This window comes from Phodopus roborovskii, unplaced genomic scaffold (assembly GCF_943737965.1).
Source record: "Phodopus roborovskii unplaced genomic scaffold, PHOROB, whole genome shotgun sequence".
NCBI classification, from domain to species: Eukaryota; Metazoa; Chordata; class Mammalia; order Rodentia; family Cricetidae; genus Phodopus; species Phodopus roborovskii.
In genome coordinates, this window is record NW_026126549.1 from 5,068,656 (window position 1) to 5,089,698 (window position 21,043).

The 21,043-nt window shown below is 41.7% G+C and overlaps 1 protein-coding gene and 1 pseudogene across 11 annotated transcripts in view; both read right to left on the reverse strand.

The window, feature by feature from the left end:
• Window positions 1-21,043, reverse strand: part of Ppp2r2b (protein phosphatase 2 regulatory subunit Bbeta) — a 382,601-nt gene that overhangs the window by 119,580 nt on the left and 241,978 nt on the right. The gene's annotated exons all lie outside the window — the stretch shown is intronic.
• LOC127234321 (uncharacterized) lies at window positions 768-913 on the reverse strand (annotated as a pseudogene).

Here is a 21,043-nt window from a genome sequence, read left to right on the forward strand (position 1 = left end):
GGGAACTTTGAAAGTCACTGTGGGAAGAGGACATTCTAAAGGAAGAGCCCTTAACAGTCAAGGGAGGGAAGACATTGGCCCTTTGTAATTAAGCCTTTGGGATTGGGGAGATAGCTCAGTGAGTAAGGGGACTGCTGTGCAAGAATGAAAGCCTCAGCGAGACCCCCAGCACCCATGTAAAAGTCAAGCAGGTATCACTAGCTGCAAATTTAGTATTGAAGAAACAGAGATAGGAGAATCCCCTGGAGCTTGCTAGTTTAGTCTAGCTGAAACAACAAGGTCTACAAACAAGGGAGAGAGTGGTAAAGAGAGAACCCAATGTCATTCTCAAGGCTCTACATGTACATGCTGGGCATATCTAGCTATTTGCACATACACACACACGTACACGCACACACACACACACGTACACGCACACACACTTGCATGCATACACTCACCCCTACACCCCTTGTAGAAGCTGGAGACATAGTTCAGTTGCTCGAGTGTTTGCCTAGCATGCACAAAATCCTGGGTTCAATCCCCAGGACTGAATAAGTTGGGTGTGGTGGTGAATGTGTGTAATCTCAGCACAGGTGGAGGCAGGAGGATCAGAAGTTTAAAGTCATCCTCAGCTACATATTGAGCTCAGGCCAGCAGGAGACATAGGGCACTGTTTAAAGGAAAAAAGGAGGAGAAGGAGAGGGAGGAGGAGAAGGAGAAGAACCAACCAACACACACCAGACCTTAAAGCTCTTGTGGAATTCATTTTCTTTCTTTTATGTTTTATGAGTTTCAGTTTGCCAAAATTAAAGCAATATATTTAAATAAGATTTCACATGTACACAAAGGTGAAAAGTTTACAGTGGATATTGATTTAAACTGATAAGAACAGATGCCACACTTGATCTTAGCCAAAAGACTGGGAAGGATGATAGCTATTTACATATGTGGTATTTCTGTCTCAATGCTGGTTTTGATGGATGATGCCTGCCCCTCCCCCCCCACACACAATGAACTTGTTTTGCTTCTATAAAGATGCTTTTAGTTACTGTTTATATCACTGTGACAGAATGTCTTCAGAAACAAGGAGGAAGCATTGGCTCTGGTTCATGGTTCAGGGAATATGGTCCATCCCTGTGTCACAGAGGGGAAAGACATGGTGGCTGGCGACTCTGTGGTGGAGGGAGAATATGGCAATGCTTAGGTTGGGTTAGCAGTCAGGAAGCAGACATAGTCTGCGAGTGGGACTAGGCTATAAACTGTATTCCCTTTCTCCTGTAACCTGCTACCCTCAGCTAGACCCCACTGCCCATGGTTCCCCAATGTCTTAAATACCATAAGCATCTTGGGACCAAGTATTTCATTCAGATGGATGAACCTTTGAGGGACACTTTATATCCAAACCACAACTGAAACACAGTTGTGGGTTAAATGAGGAATGTTCCCCATAGGCTCAGGCATCAGGACACTTGGCTGCAGCAGGTGGTGCTGTCTAGGGAGATTATGGGACTTTTCAGATGTGGAGCCTTGCTGAAGGAAGTAGGACACTTGGACACTTGGGGTGGGCTTGGATAGTTTATAGCCTTGTCCTGCTTTGCAGTTTCCTTTCTTCATGTGTTCAGCTGAGGTGTAAGTTCCTAAGCCCTTGCTCTGGCCACCAACCCTGCTGCTGCTGCTTCATTCCCAACATTATCAAGTCCAGCCCTTGGGAGGACAAAGCCAAACTTACTTCCTTGAGTGGTTTCTGATCATGACATTTTATCACAGCAAAAGAGAAGTAACAAACACAGATACAAATGAGAAAACACTTTGTTTTGAAGACACAATGGGTGGGTAATTATGTAAATATAGTACTCATGTATGAAATTCTTTTTGAAAATTTCCATTAAAAATAACGAGTGTTCTGAAAAGAAATAAAGATTATAGGAGGAAATGGTTTCATTGACATTGTCTCATCAAAGGAATGCATTAAAAATGTGCATGCCTGGGTCCCATTCCAGTTCCATTCTTAAATGGAAATTTAAGAATATACCATTAAAAAGCATCCTTCAGAAACTCCTAAGTTTGCCATAGAGTTTTCCCATTTTTTAAATTTATTTTTTATCTCATACAATACATTCCTACTGCACTCCTCCCACCATAGAGAACTTGAAAATCCTTGGTTAGCAGGGGTGGCAGACACCTGGCAGACACCCCTTCTTTGCTACACATGTGTGGACTTGGGGCATTAAGAATGTGAGGTGAGCTTAATACAGCATCATGCCTGAATGAAAGAGACATTTAGCCTTCCAGAACATTTTTTAGACATATTCAGTTGTACTTAGAGGCTGAAGTTGAGGTGCTGACACTAGGGGCAGGGAGCGGGTGAGAATTATTGGCTGATGGGGGTGAATGCTCATACAAACCCCACCTTCACATGCACTCTTGGACAACCAAGATTTTTTTTCTACTCTTCTTCAGACTAGAGTCAATACCTAGGGGGAAACAATCTCCTGGGGCTGCCCCTCTTGACAGGTAGTGAGCAATATGCATGCTCTGAGGGTCCTGGCCTATTGAGGGTTGGGTCATCCTCTTTTGGGTTTGATAGAGGTGTCGCCCCTGCCTGGGATGCAGTAGTGACAGTCCATGATTTAAGGTCACATGACTTTTTAACTTATTCTATGATGTCATATGTTTATCTATTCCTGTATGTTACCCTAAATAAGTTTTCAAATTGAGTGAAAAATATATTTTGGGTCAACTGCACTTTGGCAGAACCTGATTTCCACATATAAAGTGGTAGAACATGTGATTCTGGATAAGAAACTGCAATTGTTCTGTGCATGTGTGAATGTGTGTGTGTGTGAGAGAGAGAGAGAGAGAGAGGGAGAGAGAGAGAGAGAGAGAGAGAGAGAGAGAGTATATACCTTGGGTATATACCTCGCTGGTGATTCTTCATTGAGGTAATAGGATTTTCTTAATCGAGCCCATTAGACTATCTTCTTGTAATTATCTCTGGGGCCAATCTGTCTATGTAATGGGCTCTGGAGGAATCAAGCCTTCATGCTTTTACAAAGAAAATTGTTGTGCATGTGTCAGAATAAAGCCGTCTTGAAGAATTACTGGCTAACCATTTCAACAACAACCCAGGGGACTTTGCTGTGATACCAAAGGAAACTGTTGGAGCTGGGACCTTATTGCTCCAAAGGGTATTTCTTTTATTTCATGGGTTCTTTAATAAATTTAAAATGTGCATGATGCCAGTGGCATTAGGGACCTGATACCATCTGGTGAGGTTGGGCAGGCTGCTGCCTGCCTGCTCTCTGTGAGAGGATATGAAATCTTAAAGGTTGCAATGACTGCAAAAACTCTTAATGGCTCCAAGTATAACAAGTGACTAGATTGGGCTAGCCACTCTTCCTAGTTCACCTTCTCTGGATCATTGATGCCTGGTATTGTGGATGTGAACAGTATGTGTCATCAAGTGTACTTGAAGAAAATTGTATTGTGCAAGAAGAATCTCATTTCTCCATATGCAAATTAGTGATGCACAGGGTAGAGAAAGGACTTACAATGAAGAAAGCAATGACAACATCACAGTAAATGATAGTATCTCTGTGAGTTGAATGTGCCTTTCCAAAGTTGACCTGGAGATGTTCTAATCCCAAGTACCCAAGAACAGGACTGAGTTAGAAAAAGAGTCACCACTGATTTTAGATGAAGCCATTACGATGGGTTCTAATCCAATGTGATCAGTGTCCCTATGAAAAGAAAAACTTGGGATAAAGAGATAGCATGCATAAAGGGAAGACACCATGTAGACACCAAGGCAGAGGAGGAGTGGTACATCCCTACCAATGGAACCCCAAAGACTGCTGGTAAAACACCAGACATGGGGTCATTCTCACAACATTGAGACTATGGGCTTTCCCAGAAATGTGAAATAATACATCACTGCTGGTTAAGGCACTCAGCCTGTGGTTCTTCCTTGTAGCATCCCTGGCAAATCAACATAACATAGACAAGATCAATACTGAGAAGTTTATTCATCTCATTTCAACCTCTTACAAGGCTCCAAGATTGGTGTGAACTAGTTATCAGTGTGAGCCGATGGCTTGGTGGGTAATGGAAGGGATCTTTGTCTTTTCTGTACTAACACTGCATTCACTGACCTGAAAGGACTGGAGTGCGGAGATTCACATTCTTTCTCCACACATGGCTTAAAAGTGTATGACATGAGCAAGGAAGGCTAAAGGAAAGCATCATCTCCTGGGCTCTCTCCAAGTGTGAAGGGAAAAGTGATGGGCCCCTTGTATATACAGTAAGTGACAGTTGATAATAATTAGCTTAATTAATACTGTTAATTAAGATGACATGCCTGTGTTTTCTCAGTGTTTGCCTACTTTCCTTGCACAAGTCTAATGCAATTCAACTTCTGAAGCAACAAAATGCAATCATGCTTAATTTTTTTTTTTTTAAATCACTTCATTGTTTGGATTCTACCTAAAACTTATTTCAAATCCTCTTCCTTTCATGTTGATCTATTACAACTTCCTCCCAATGTGCCCTTTGTAGTACAGAGAAGCACTAAACCATAAAGCCAAAAGAACTAAGAGCTCCACAAGCCATAAGTTACAATCAAATATGATGGTCACAAAATCACTAAGCAAATATTGCTGCCAATCAGTCTGCCTCAGTGAGTGGTTATAGGTAGGCTTACACAAGATTAAAACCAAGACCAATGGCGTGCAAATATGGGCCTGATTGACCTTATTGATTCTCTCCCTCTGAGAGAGAATCACAGCTTAGCAGGCAGAAATCAATTCAACTGCATTATGTTAAGCGGAGAGTAGGTTTATTCAATACCATACCTGGAAATCACTTTATAAAAGTAGCAAAACCCAGCAACCATAACTGTATAAAAATATGCAGGCTGGTTTACAAATACTTATATATTTATACTAATAGGGACCTGCTCCTTTAACCTGGAATCTGAAGTAAAATGGAGAGGATAATAGACCCTTCCAATATCCTCCCATTCCCTCCCCCCTCTATTTTCTGAAAAGATTCTTGTGTTCACTTACACCATCCCCAGATTTCAGGATGGAGTGACAAGAGCAGACATAGATTTATACATCTACAGCCAGAGAAGCAGCAGCTGCTGATGGCTCCTGAGGAATTCATCCCGTTTGGCTTTTACATTAAAAGGAGCTAGACCTTGGGCTCCCATGCTCCACAGGGAACAGAAGATCCATTCTTTCCTTTTCCAGTGAGAACTTAGGCTGAAGAGCGCTTTCAGAATCAACAATGGGTGAAAAAAACTGGGCCTTCCAGCGGCGAGCAATATGAATGTCCACCCCTATCCTCCTGTGTGTCACCAGGGAACCATCCTGTGCGCTCCTTAGCTCTGGGACCTCAGCCAGGCAATCATTTGTGCTTAGGGGTTCAGCCTTAACCCCAAACCCTTCAGAAGAGCCAAGAGGAGTGCTTTCCCTTTTCTGATCACTAGGCAACACTGAACAACACATTTTACTTCAAGGACCTATTTGTGGCTTTGACTGAGAATGGATTCAAGTTGTTTCCCCTTAAGCCACACTACTGAGCCAGCCTTCCCTGTTGAGACATTTTTTTTTTTTTAAACCTCTGTGGTCTTCCACAGCTATTGTGGAATTTTAGGTGTATTCTGAGCATCTGAGGTAACTGAAGTTTCTCAATAAATGGTCATCACAGAGATCTGGCATTTAGGAGACCAAAGGTCAAATTTACATTCAGTTTGGACTATTCTCAATTCAACAGGGGGAAAGCCATCAACTCAAATGCTTTAGTTGTTCTAGCTCAGGTCCCCAGGCACAAGGAGACATCTTTGCAGTAGTGCAGAGCCTCATCTACCTTAAATCTAAAATGTTCTGGAGGGGTCGGGAGGAGGCAGAAAGGGTTGAAACCATCAGGTCCACATACTGACCCCAGCTCTTCCATCCTGCCATCCTCTGCCCCTGGCTAGCTTCAGCATCCACAGCTTCTTCACGCACAGGACAAGAATTACCAGCATTCTTCTAAGCTTTTGAACTCTTTCCCCTAAATGAGACACTTGAGACCCAATTCTTAGGGTTCTTTTGGAACATCCGATAAAACAATATACTAGCAGTTTGGGGAGTTGTTGAATGATGATGTAACTGTCATGCAGGTGGGAGAATGTTCTTCAAGGACTTTGCCATGAGCATCCTGTGCTGTAATCAGGACAGTCTAAACTTGTAAGTCATGGCATCTCTTTGAACTCTGGTTTTCTGCATTGAAACTGCGTGCCTTCTGCACAGGGAGAGAATGAGGTAACAGGAAGCATGGATGTGTTTTTAAACTGGTGAATTGTCCTAGAAAAGCAACTCCCCTTTAGAGAAACCCACTTTGGCTTTTGGCATTAAGAAGCACATGCAGTTCGTTCTTGGCTCAGTGACAGAGCTTAATTGGCCTGGCTAGGAAAACCTTAGAGTTATTATGAGCTACACCTGTGATGGCTATGCGTCATGTTAATCAAAACAATTAGGTTGAGGACCCAGAGAATGGCTTTCACCACTGTGCATAACCATCCTTGCTTCCAGGAGGAAATGAGCAGCTGCTTTCTGGTCTCTATATATTGCTTCCCATTCTAAGAGAGAGATCTCAATCAGATCCACCTCAGCTGAACAGCATCCATCATGGTGTCATTACACATCTGTGAGTAAATACTGACTGACTCAGAAACAGCTTTGGGGTTGTGGGTAAAGGCACAAATCACTGGACAGAACAGAGAGCTGGTGACAGCCAGAGTCAGGGGCAAGGTCCAGTGATGTATTCCAAGGAAGGGGGAAATAGGTAGGAAGATGGGCAAAGACTTTATTCTCTATCCTGTGAAGGGAAGAATGAGGAAACTAGTAGGACAAAATGACCCTGTGTATTTGTATTTTCCCACAAAATTGAAAAATCACTCCATGTCTATTTTGTTGTATGGGTTTCTTTTCACCCACAGGGAGAGTAGCCTGAGTTGATCATTTCTAATGGAGAACTTGGCATGGGTAAATGCTGGCTCTGTGATGCCATAATACTCTAGGTTTGAATCCACGTGATAGGATGGCCCTGGGGGCACTGTGAAACCCACTGTGAGCTGAGCTCTTGAAGGGCAACTCAGCCAGTTCACAGGCTCTCAGCATTGAGCCTTTCCTACATTGGGCTGGCTGTCATTTGTGGACAAAGAGTAAGTCACTATAGACTAGGTTGGATTTACTAACAAGACCTTCTATGGTGCTCATCACTTGTCAATTACCCAAAGAAACTCTTTCCATAGCTCTAATTTAGGTCAGTACCCTGTTTCTAACCACCTTCTCTGCCATCACCGAGTCAGAAAAGACAGCTCTTATCGTCCCCAAGTGGACCAATTTGCTGTGGTATCATGTTAGGTGTAGAGTGGACAACATCAGGGGATCGTTTCTCCTGGGAAGATTCTAATAGCAACTTTTGGTCTGATTTTACTTAGCTTTGTCTAGAGACCAGACCTGTAGTTCCCAACATATGCATTGATAGGAGATGTCATTCTGTAAATATGTTTCTCTTATTGGTTAATGAACAAAGCACTGTTGGCTAACAGAAAAGCAAGATAGGCAGGACTAGGAGACTAGGAGGAGAGAGGAAGTAGTAGAGAGGAGTTCCAAGATGGAGGATGGAGAGCAAAACAATACAGCGTCTCTGTGTGTTATTTGGGGCTGGCGCAGCTCTGGGACCTGGCAGGCTGGGGTAAAAACTAATCATAACAATGTATCAAGCTATCTCATGGTCTCCCAATTAGGTTTCCATCACTGTGATAAAACACCATGGCCAAAAACAACTTGGGGGGGGGGGAAGACAGGGATCATTTGGCTCACACTTTCACATTATAGTGCATTGCTGAGGGAAGTCAGGACAGGAACTACTGAAGCAGGAACCTGGAGGCAAGAACTGAAGCAGAGGTCAGGGAGGAGTACTTCTTACTGGTTTGCTTCCTATGGCTTACTTAGCTTGCTGTCTTATAGTACTCAAGACCACCACCCATAGATGTCACTGCCGGTAGTGAGCTGGGCCCTGCCACATCAATCATGCCAATCCAGAAAATGCCCTTTTGACTTGTCTACAGGCAAATGTGATGGAGACATTATCTCAACTGAGCTTTCTCTTCACAGATAACACTAGCTTGTGCCAAGCTGACAAAAGACTAACCAGGACACATGTCAAATTCTTAGGGTTGCTGTAAAGTATTCTAAAAGTTGAAGGAGGAATGGAATTAGCTCAGTGGTAGATTGCTTACATGGCCTATCTTGGTGTGCACAGAGCCCTGGGTTTTACGATAGCATCACAAAATGGAACCAAAGTAAATTAATATATTCAACATCTGCTAACTACTGTGAGAACTAACATGAGGGATCTCATTGCTTCTACATTAGCACATGTGGCTGGTGACATATTCCATTCAATCATTGCAAGGATACAGTTATAGAATTGAACATAATTTAAAAACATACTGGATCCAAATCAATGTCAAACAGATAAGGAGGTACCCAAAGGGATCCCAAGATTTGAAAAGCTGGGTGGAGTCTAATGGGGTCCATTTGTAATTATAATGCAGAATAAAATAAAAACATTAATTAAATTTATGTGCACCGTTTCTTTTTAAAAAGTTACCAAATTGCTGCAGTACACCTGGTTTTTAACTAGCTTGAACGTACCTCCTTAGTAGACAGAGCTGTAGGCATTCTTCCAGCCTAGTAGCAGTGTGGAGGCTATTATTGCAGTAGTGAGGATGCTTTGGGCAAGGTAGCCTAAGACCCTCAGCTCTAGGAACCTCTGATAAGCTGAGGCTGCTGAGCAGCAAGTGGCAGAGTAGATGTACACTAATATTAATTTTTCAGGACAAGGATTGTGATGCTTTCAATTAAGCTACTACAATAGAGACCATTGTAGATATCAATATGCCGTTGTACAAAACGACACAGTGAATGCCCCCCTGTAGTAGCATATTGTCCTGCCAGTGACTTTGTGTTAAAGGCTACCTTGTGCTTCTCTACCTTCTGGTCACATCTGCACCTGAAACCCAAAGGGGTGTGGCCGCTAACACAGATTCACTGGCAAGGCGAGATGCTACTATAGTTCCCTCTACCCAATTTTCTCCTAACTTTATCAACACTCTTGAAAAATGTTAGGGCTGTGTCACAACCAGGATGCTGACACTGATTCAGTCAAGATACAGAAACATTCCCTTACTTCCAAGGTCTCTTTTTTATCCTCTTATAGCAACGCCCACCTCCTTCCAGACTCATCCTCTCTGTAACCTGATTGCTCATCACCTCTCTGTAATCTTGTCATTTCAAGAGTGTTATTGGAGTGAAGAACAGATCTGTCATTGCCAGAGGTAAGAAAAGGTCATGACCCAGGTCATAAACTTTCAGAACTGGCTTTTCTCATTCATCCTCATTTTTTTTTTTTTTTTTGAGGTTGTTGTAGATACCAGTAGTTTACTCTTTTTTGTTGTTAAGTCATATCCCAAAGCTAGAGACAACACAACCTGTTTAGTTATTCACCCATGTAAGGACATCACAGTTACTTTAAATTTTTAACAATCATGTAAAATGTCACTAGAAATATCATTTGTAAATTTATATGTATTTTTCGTGTGTAAGCACACATTTTTATTTTTTGAGATAAATGTTCAGGAATGCAGTTCTGGGCTACATCATTTGTTTTATAGGAATTACCATATTGTTTTCCAAGATGGCTGGACATTCTATATTCCCACTAACAATGTCAGTGATAAAAGTTTCTCTGTATTCTACTGTAGTGTTGTCACTAGTTTTTACTCAGTGCCTTGATACATGTGGTCTGAATTTGCATTTCCCCCTTGGGGTATCTATGTTCACCACATTTGGATGAACTTGATTTTTATGTGTCCACTATTGCTGATGAGGTGTTTCATGTCTTTTGCCATTTTGGTTTTTGTTTTTCAAGACAGGGTTTCTCTGTAGTATTGGAGCATGTCTTGGAACTACTCTTAGACCAGGCTGGCCTTGAACTCCAAAGATCCGATCCACCAGTCTCTGCCTCCAGAGTGCTGGGATTAAAGGTGTGGGCCACCACTGCTTGACTCTTTTACCATTTTCTAAATTGAACATATTTTTGATGCTGAGTTTTGAGGGCTCTTAGTATAAGTAGAAATGAGTGTTGGTCTGTAGTTTGAAATATTTTCTGTAACTTGCTTCATTCTCCAATTAACCTTTTGCTGAGTAAATGATCTTCACTTTTGCTGAAGCTCAATTTACAGATAGTACATTTGATGTAAATGTAAGGACACTCTTTGACTAGTTATAGCTGGATCACTTTATATTAAAAATAACTTTATATAAAATTCTATGATCCAGTCTGAAAACCTAGTCACTCTAGCAGTGTTTGTTGAAAGACTATGTCTACCTTTCAACTGTTCCACATTTTTGTAAAAATGGACAGAACATCGTTTCTTTGTATCTACTTCTGGATTCTCTATTCTGTTGTCTCACTGGTCTATTTTTAAACATCCCTTATTCATTTTAGGATTAGGACACACATTCATTGGCTCCAAAGAGGTCTTATACATTAGGTGTAGGAACATATGCTAAAAAACTGGATATAGAACTATATTTCTATAAGAAAGTAAGAACTTTTTAGATGACAAAGAACATGGCCTCAGCAAGAGGAATATGAGTGATGGCTGCTGGCTAGCGGCAAGGATGACATCTATGAACAGGACAGCTGCTACCCAGTTCTTGTTCTGGAGAACATGAAACCCATTAATTAGTATGCTAAATAAAATATAAATTAGGAACTCCCTCCTAGAATATAGTAACAAATATCATCTTCAAAAAGAACATGAGCCCAGAATTGCTATGACTTATACATTTTAATCAGAAGTCAGAAATCCATTAAAATGTTGGCAGCTACTCTGAATTAACATAAAACAAAATAGGCCAAATACGCTCATTAGTAGGCTGGATCCATGTCAGAAACCTCTCTTTGTTATTTTTACTTAAAGGAGTCAACAAGGGAAGGTCTCCAGCCTTAAGGCACTCACAATTCAGCCTCAGATGTACACATATACCATCAGGCCATGCTCTACACTCTCTGAACACCAGAGCTCCTATGACAGGGGGCATTCTGTGATCTCAGAGGGCAGAGATGGCTCTGCAGCAAGTGACTCTCTGAGTTGTCTGTGAACATACTAGGAAAGACAAATAGGTATATTCCAGAGGCTCCAAATTATAACATAAGATGCTCAAAGGAAAGCTAATCCAGCTGTGGTTTAGCTGTGTTATTTCAGCATCACATCTGAAGCAACCATTGCTAGGATCAAGAGAAGCAGAAGTCAGCTTTGGAACACCATAGAGTGGAATGGAGAGAGCACTTCCACATATCTGCACACCTGGGCCACTCATCAGAGGAGGTAACAACAGAAAAGCCTTCAGAGAATGAAGTCCTTATGCTTTTACAATCAAATCCGAGCTCTCAATAATTATACATAAGTCCTTGTATGGTCTGAGTCCCTTCTCAAGACTTCTCTCCTCTTTCCCCATCTCCCTGTTTTATGTCACAAGGTCTTTGCATTTTGTGATTTAATCATCTTTCCATCTGATGCATTCATTCAGTGCTGATTAAAGACTAAATTTTGGGAATAAAATCAACAAAGCTGACTTCAGTTCCCAACCTAATGGAATTTATATTCTAATAGAAAACATGCATGCTTCCTCTCTCTCTCCTCTCTCTCTCTCTCTCTCTCTCTCTCTCTCTCTCTCTCTCTCTCACACACACACACACACACACACACACCCCTAGTGTATAAACTATGAAGAAAAGTTAGATAGCATTACAGTAGCAGGGGTGGTTGTGATTGCCAGAGTCAGCGGGAGTTTGGGAAAGCTGCTACTTAACATATGAGCAGACTTGAATGGAGTCATGAGCAAACCACAAATGCATACCTAAGAAGAAGAGCTTTCGCAAAGGAGGGAATCACGATTATAAAAGCGTGAGGTACGCACTCATTCATCTATTCCTGAAGTAGCCTAGGCAGGTGCTAGGGCAGAGGAGTGATGGGCATTTGGGAGGAAGAGGCAGGGACTGTAACCTTGCAAACCTTTCAACCTTAGATTTTACCCATGTTGTAAGGAGAAATGACTGAGATTTTGAGGAGGCCAGTGACATGATTACAGAGACCATAGGTGGAGAAAGCAGAAGAAGAGAAATTGGCAGCCTTAATATGGTCCCAGGGAGAGATGGTGGTAGCCTGGACTAAGGTAGTAAGAGTAGAGGTGGGGAGAGGCAGGTGGGTTTGAGATGGTCTGAAGGGTAGAGGTCGTATTTGAAATGTGAGAAGAGAGTCCAGAGGCTGTGTCTTCACTGATTACTTAATTTATTGAGAGGAGAAAGTTTGCACTTCTGATTTTGCAATCCTAATCCTAACTCAGGATTTTTGAGGCTAGGTAACACAGAGCTATGAGAGTGTTGATCTGGGGAATCTGACTGTGTTGGGGAGCACAAAGTTTCTCAGAGCTGCGATCAAGATAGGAGTCACTGGACTTCAGAGACCTCCGAGAAAGGTGTGTTGTGTGGGGCCACTTATTATAAACCCAGTTGAAGAAAAGAAACTCATCAATGAAGGAACTAGGGTTTTCCATGTATCTTGGGACTATCCATTCAGTAGAGTTGCAGTAAGAACCAACTGTCAGGTCTGTGAAGTACTTAGCACAGTACCTGGGATATAAGCACTGCTAGATATCGAGCAAAAAGTACTATTAGAATTCAAATTCTTCAGAAATCAATCATTTTAATATGTCACTCACACAGGCTGAACAGTACATAGTAAGGGTTGGTTGTCTCAATGATAGACCATTTTGAACCTGACCAACCATTCATATATCAGAGATGGGCCCAGTAAACACACAGAAACAAGTCAGACTGGATCCTTCTGGGCAGTGCAGCTATGTCCAGGTTGGTGGCTACTGTTAGTTACTGGCCTACGGAGGGAGACTCTTGCCAGCTAAGGATAGTTTTAAATTAAGGGCAAACGATAACTAAGGAAGTCCCAGAGAATTCAGTGATTGTGTGCATCAGTAGTACTTTATAGAAAAGACAGAGCCAACGACTGGAGGTAGCTGTAACTAGAATAGCATTTTTCTTCCCACAGAACTGGAGGGAGCTATAACTAGAATAGCATTTTTCTTCCCACAGAAACCAACATGTCTCATCTGTGCATGTGACTTCTCAGCTGCTACCATGAAAGAGGAAGTGGGTTGAATTAATACTCATCAACCTGACTCTCTTGGGGCACTCTGTACCTGAGAACCTCCAAGTCCTTGGTAAACAGCAGTTAAACTTCCTTGTCTTTTGAGGAATGAGCCCTTGGATTTTTGCTTAAGTTAAGCAGAGTTGCAGGAAAGAGGCTGTGATTGTTAGTAGGCGAGGTGCCAGACAGAATAATTTCCAGGACTCATACAAACCTATGCTTGAAAAGGATTAAATCACCTGTAAGACCTCCAGCTATTTTGCATAATAGGGCTCCTCCACAAAATACCCCTAAGTGTCAGGTGAAGGGTGAGTGAGTGATTGACAATTACGACAATTGTTGTGCATGGAAAATTAGCAAAGAACATTATAGTGAACAGACTACTTAGCAATTTTAAGGCATTTTTGTTTGTTTAGTTTTTTGCTAGAGAAATCTTAGCCTATGTACTGACGAGGAATAAGCTAGTCTTCTTCCTGCAGTGTGACCTGTACAAGTGAGAAATCTGAGGGCAGTCTTAATGTGTCTTGATCAAGAGAGGTATAATTAAATAGGTTACAGTGTTTCTGGGCTGACATACATGTGCTTTCATGGAGAGCTAAGACAGACTAGAAAGTGAAAAAAGCCAAGTGCAGGGTCATGTGTGAAGAATGCCATACATGGTCATTTAAGTTAGCTCAAGACTCTACACTTCCCCTCCTTTAGGAAATAGAGCTTCACAGGTGATCCACCTGTGAAGGTGGATCAGACTGCTGATTTGTTTCTAAGGAATAAATTATGGCAGGAGGAATAAAGTGCTCCTTCCCAGGTATCACACTGGTTTCCTTTGTGATGGTCCATCTTTCTCTCTAGAGGCAGCCTGCTGAGATCACCTAGGGTGCCACTGAGCAGAGGCCTGTGTGGCAATCTGGATCTAGGGATGGAGATTCCAGTCAAGAGCTGTACTAGGCAGCCATCACAGCAGCTTATCCTCCTGCTTAGCCTATGCTGTCCCAATCTCCAAAGAGGCCCTACACTGAGTCCCCAGGGCTTAGTCATCCCTGGATTCCACACTTGCAGACAATGTGTGAGGTAAGAGATGTTTGTTATTCTAAGACACTCAATTCTATATAATGATCAGTAACTAATACACCATTTATATAAGCATAAACTTCTATAAGTTGAAGAGACCTACACAGCAAAGAGAGCAACTTGGAAGATGCACAGGGATGGGCCCAGTAGTTAGCTCCAAGGAGTTAAGAGAGGGATGGAGACTAAATTAGTTCTAATTTTATTGTGTGGTGTATAGAACTCAAAGGGAAGAAACACAATGTAAAAAAGCACTTCTTCGTATTTCCTGGTAAAGGAGAAGAGGTTGGGGAGCTGAACTTTGATCATTTCCAAGAAAAAGGGTTCCCTAGCAAATTTATTTAATAAGAAACAGTGTTATCAATGGGGATCTCCAACACACTCAGGAAAGGCAAATCCCATCAGTCACCTTAACAGTCACCTCAGCACAAGTCACATACAATAAGTTATTTTAATTTTTATTCATGTTTCTTATCTAATGTTGAAGCAGGTCACCGAGACCTTTATTTGAATAATGCCAATCAGCAACATTCTTGCTTCTAAAGGGCACCTATGTTCTTTTGAAAGTGACAAGGCTATTGAAAAAGTCAAGTTATATAGTAACAGAATCTGGTTTTATCAGTTGCCTCAGACCTAAAGAGGTTGTGTTATCAGGTAAGAGTGTAGACGAGGTCTATTAAAATTTACTTTGCATTATGTTTCTTTTAGGCTTATGCCAACTTCTTTTTCCACTTTGAGCCTGGGGTCTCTATCATTTAAAGGCAGTGGGGAGCAGAGGCTGATCCCTGTCAGTGCCTACACTGACTGCAGGCACCAGAGCATTTGCAGTGGAGTTGGGTTCAGAGCTTAACGGTGTGATGCCTTCTGGGTGATTGACCAGAAATCCAATCACAGCACATTCATGTCAAAAATCCCTTTCATGTATCAGTTAGAAGCAGCTTGCATACTTCATTTGCATATCTCTGACCTGGGGTTCTGGAAACCAAGGAGAATAGATTCCTGTTCAGCTTCCACTATGATGGGAGGGAACAAACTGGAAACATTTCTCTTCCTTGATTACTGGGTGGATTTAATACGTTTGATTCTGAACTGGCTTTTTCTGTACTATTGGTGCCACCCCAGGAAGTTCCAGAATAACACACACAGGGCATTCCTCATCCTACCAAGAATGTCAGCATCCACTCCACCATTTGTTGGCAGAGAGGCCGCTAGTTATCCTATCTGATGAGGGCACAGTGATCCTCAGCACCTGCAGAGACGGTTGAGGTTTCCTATCAGATGGGCACACTATTAAATAATGCTGTCACTGACCATATTTCTGGGCTTAGAAAAGAGTGCACTGTAGCAGCTGTGATTGAACATACAACATCAGGTGTGACAGTGCACTGTACTGCACTTGACATTCAGACACCCCCCCTGTGCTGCAGTGTGTGTCCTTTTCTTTCAATGAACTTAGATGACTATATCAGTCTTTTCTGCAAGGCGATGGAAGGGCCGGAGACAACCGTAGGGGCTTATGCCCAAATCTCTGCCATTTTTCAGCTGTTTAATAGTGAGCAAATTATTTACAAATTAAATGACTTAATGTCTTAGATTTGTCATCTGGAGAGTGAGTCTGACACTAGTAGAGATGTGCTGTGTTTTCATGAGATTTAGATGAGTGAATTCATGTCATGTGGGATGCCTGGGGCACAGTTCATGCTTGGCCACTGAAATACTATGAGGAACTTTGGAGAAGGACAAGGCATATTGTCATTCCTTCAGTGTGTTGAACGTTGCCGGACACAGAGCCATTCTCTGGGGATATATCAGACATACATCTTTTACTCACAACACATACATGATAGTGGAGGAGGAAGAAGAAACCAAACCAGAGACAAACTACTGAAGTGTCAAAAGGGTAAGAAGTGGGGGTATGAGTTTGCATGAAGGATCAGGTAGGGACAGTTTTCTTTAATTTTAGGATGTAGAAGTCCAGTCATCCAAAACAAGCTGGAAAATATGATCCTAGAAGAGGTACAACATGAGTGGATACCATAAGGGAGGAAATTGCTCCCTAAGTTCAAGCATTGAGGGACATTGGAGGGGGAGTCTGAGCTGAAAGACAGAGAGCTAGGAAAAGAGTAAAGGCCATGGTGAAGGGCTGCTAATTTTTCCTCTGTGTTGAGGGAAGCAGAAGGGTAACACAGTTTTATGTAAGTTCCATATACTTATGACTTTTATATACATTTTATCATATAAAAGCATCTACAGCATGCAGTTACACCCAAGTTCAAGACACTGTTGGTGGGAGCCATGTAAGCTGTGGACTGTGGACTGTGGAATGAGGAAGCTAGGTTAGGGACAAAAACATGGAAGAGTGACATACCTGTAGTGAACTATGAAGTGCAATTGATATTTCTGCAAAAATAGAGAGGAGGAGGCAGGAACCACACTTGAAGTGTCCTCGAGAGGACTTGGCTCTTGCGTGTGCTTGGAATGCTAGACGTCACTCATAGCTTTACTAGTTGCTATTTATTGTGCATGGGAATTACATGGGTCTTTCCTAGAGTGGCCCAACTGAATGGACCTCTAAATCAGCACAGGAATGTGCTGTGTGGCAGGAAGGAGTGTCCCTGTATACCAAACTATATTGACAATTAGGGGACTGTCAAACCAAACTATAATGAAGGCCAGGCTTTCAATGACTTCATCTGGACAGATGTGGAATACTGCACCCAAGTGTGACCTTGGGATTTGAAGATCACAGAAATACACAGGGCTTCATTTTTGTTTCCACAAGATGTTGATGCCCACTGAGAAGAGCTTGTTCACATTCCTTTAAGACTTGCTTGACTGAAGCTAGAGTCAAAAGATGATGTTCTACTGGAGACAGACAAGGAAGAAGCTAAGACTCCCATTGGTAGACTCATAGCCCTGACCTGAGATGGCACTTGGTACAATGACTCTATTCCTTGGTTGACTTTGCTCATGTTCTGTTTCTGTTTCTGGAATCTTTCTTCCTGGCTAGCCACATCTATCTCACAGTACTAGTAACTGTGATGTCTCTGTTTCTCTGAAATTATTTACACTGGCATTTCCCTTGGACTATAGGCTTTTAATAGTCAGATGAATTGAGTTGCAAATAACTACCTATAAGGTTCAACTTGCAACAAAAGAACATAAAGTAGCATCAGTAGAGATGAGTTCAAGACCAACTTGGTCATAAATCAGGCAAGGATTAAGATGGACACCAGTGGGTAAGGGAGGATATCACAAAGCCCCACTCCTAGTTGAGGAGCTACTGAAAGATGATGGCTACTATGGAGGGGAGAGTAAATGTTCTTCAGCAATGCATCCCCCAGTAGGCTGCCATGCTCTAGAGGATGGCTCTACACGCATGTACTAGCTGGACTTATTGGGAGAAAGAAAGAGGACATGAAGTCGTGGTGGTGGGGCATGCTATTGGGGTCTGGAGGGGTTGGAGGGGGCAATGTGGAGTAGATATGCTTAAAATACATTGTATATATGTATTAAGCTCTCAAATAATAAACTAAAATGTATTTTAAAATGTTAAAGTATTTTGGTACTATCATCTGATATCATAAAATATTTATAAAATCTAATATTTTTATTGCTATATACAATTATTCAGTCATCAAGTTAATGACTGCTCCATTAAGTTAGCTTCATGAAAGACATAAATCTTTGATTTTTGTTCATATTGAATTCCCACCACCCAGAAAAGCAGTGGGAGTACCTTGAAGGAACTCGTACCTATGGGCTAACCAAGAAGAAGGAATAATGAACACAAACTAGTCCAGGGGGCTGATGGCATGTACTCTTTGGAGAGACAGAGAATGTCGTTCTCACTTGACAGCAATGGAAGGGTTTGGCTCTGCCATAAACTAAAATTTCCAAGCTACATTTAGCTTAGAACAGGGTCAAATCCTGACTCCTTCCCCTGCCTATGTCTATTTCTGATTTCTGCCCTCTCCCACAGGGATTCTTTTTCCCCCCCTAAAAGCCTAATGCTTCCCTAAACCAGCCTTTCAGTCTCTTCCTTAAGCCATCTGCTCTTTTATCTGCCGAATGTTATTGATTTTATTCGAAAACTTTTAATTAGATGCTTCCAGGCAGAGACTGAGTTAAGTTTAGAAGCTTCAAGCTTGTTGGCAGCTGTGGAATGGCACCAAGCCTCATGATCTAAGTTCATTATTATCTCTCTGTTGATGTCATCTTTTCCCCTCCATACGCTGTTGTTCCAGGAAGCTATAGAGCCTCAGAGCCACAAGACAAACACTGCTTCTCAGAAGTGACCTTTTGTGGTCTGTAAGAATCACTAATTCCCTTCTGTTCACCAACTACCTGAACCTTCCTGAAAGCCTCATGCTCAGAGTAAGCCAACCTCATGACACTCAAGGAAAAGGGACTTAGCTAGTGCTGAAAACTAAAATCGAGTTTACTGGTGCATTAATGACAGAATTAATCAATCAGCAAAGACAATGACTGTTCCAGCACCATCTCTATCTTCATCAAACTCTTCCGTGGGCTAGGAAAGTCTTATGTATCTGATTGGTACCCTGCTATGGCTCACACCTCTACAAAGATCTTGTTACATACATCTTCCAACCTGAATTAGGCCTTTATTTTTCTTCACTCCATACACACCCCATGCATGAATCATACAACCCTTCCTAAACTTTTGGTACCTTTAGTCTTACATCTTTGCCTCCACAGACTTCAGTTTCTGCAGATACACAAAGGACAGGCACAAATGGACCACTTTAGTGTCCCTGAACCTATCCAGTAGCTTGTCATGTGGAGGATGTTTAGCATGTGTTTATTTATAGTAAAAAGGTTCCTTCCTTAGTCTTCAAAGTATGATTCACCTAGTGTGGCCAAAGGTCCCTTAGTTTATAGTTTAGCACTAAACTGGTTTAAAAAAAATTATAGGATAAGGCTTTCCCCACCTGATCTAATTTTGTATAAGACATACAGACTAGAATACTAAAGATCTCAAAACTAGTACTGGTTCAGATTACACTGAACAAAATAGTTTTTGCTTTGCTTGCCTCCCATTTCTGCAGTATTTAATGCTACATGTGTGTCTGGGCCAGTGGCTTTCAGGCATACATTTAAAAAATTAGTGCATATTCACTGTGCAAAGTGATAGGTTTTGTTGTGACATTTTTCACATATATATATTCATATACTTTGTTCATATTTGCTTTCCTCATGGTTTCTTTCCTCATTCCCAATTTACTTTTTTAAAAAATACTCACGTTATGTGCATGCATGCATGTGTGAACACACGCACACACCACATTTTAAGAGTCTAGAATCTGCATATGAGAGAAAGAATTTCGCAATATTTTTCTCTTAGAATTTGGCTTATATATTTCATTTCTCTATCCATTTGTTGACAGATATTTAGAGTGATTCCATAAGAGTGTTGTGAACAGTGTCACAATAAACATAGATGTGGCCACATACGCTAACGAAGTGTCAACATGGGATGCTCTGATGCTCTAAGAAATGGGTAGACTCATAGAAGATACTGGTATGGCTATTGGGGTATAAATTCTTAGAGAATATTGACATGGTTGATGGGGTGAGATGAAATCAGTTATTTAAAATATACCTTAACATATATGCCTGCGGTCCCAGGACTTGGAAGGCTAAGGCAGAGGGAACTGGAGTGCTAACTTCAGTGCCTCTGCTGCCATTAGTAATTGTGTGGGTGAGCCATCAGCCATTGTGACAAATCAACAGCATCTAATGATGCCAGTGATTACCCGACCCAGAAAGTGACTCTTCTTATGTAACGTTGGGCAACAGGAAAGGTATGCCTTTTGAAGCTGACAAACTTTATATTATGTAAAAAAAATAAATGGGATAATTGCATACTAAGCACTTAGCACAGCATGCATCCTACAGAAAGCACCCTGTAAATTCAGCTCTCTGTAATAACAGTAATAATTACTGTTTATTGAGTGCTTATTATGTGCCAGGAACTATGCCAAGCGCTTTATCTGTACCCTCTTAATATCTCTGGAAATGCTCTCAGGTATTGTTTTAGTCCCTATTCTGTAGGCAAAGGAAGGAACTGGTATGCTTGGAATTTCTCTGTCTTCAGTTTGCATGGCCACTGAGAAGAAAGCAGTGTACCTCAGAGTTCAGTAAGCTGGACTGCAGTATTGAAGGAAGCAGCACTTCCTAACTTGTGGTACCCTCAGGGTGTTGGGCAGCTAATGGATGGTATAGAATGAACTCTGTTTTCCAGCAACTCAAGGTCTGCCTGGAAAAGACAGGCAAGATACCCAAGAGGAAGGTGGCAGAGAAGAGCTAAGACACTAGTGATGAATCACCAGCGAAACAATTTAAACCAACTGTACTTGGCCTTAAAGGCAGAAGGGGCGGGGAGAGGGGGTAGCTGGATTTTTGATGAAAGACTTTAGTTTGCACTGCATTGGAATTTATTTGGACTGTTGATAATTGGTTTTACTTTTGTGGATGACAGATAGACTGGACATACTTGGGAAGGAGAAATCTGTAATCACATACAAAATTGGGTGGTGACTACTAATGTCTGCCACCATCAATGGTGGACTCACTTAGAGGGCAGTCAGCAATGGCTCTCCACTCTTTCATCTTTCTGCATGGCCATGCATTCTCTTCTTGGCTCCTGGTTTTCCCATCCATAAAATGGGAACTATTATAGCTCGCCAT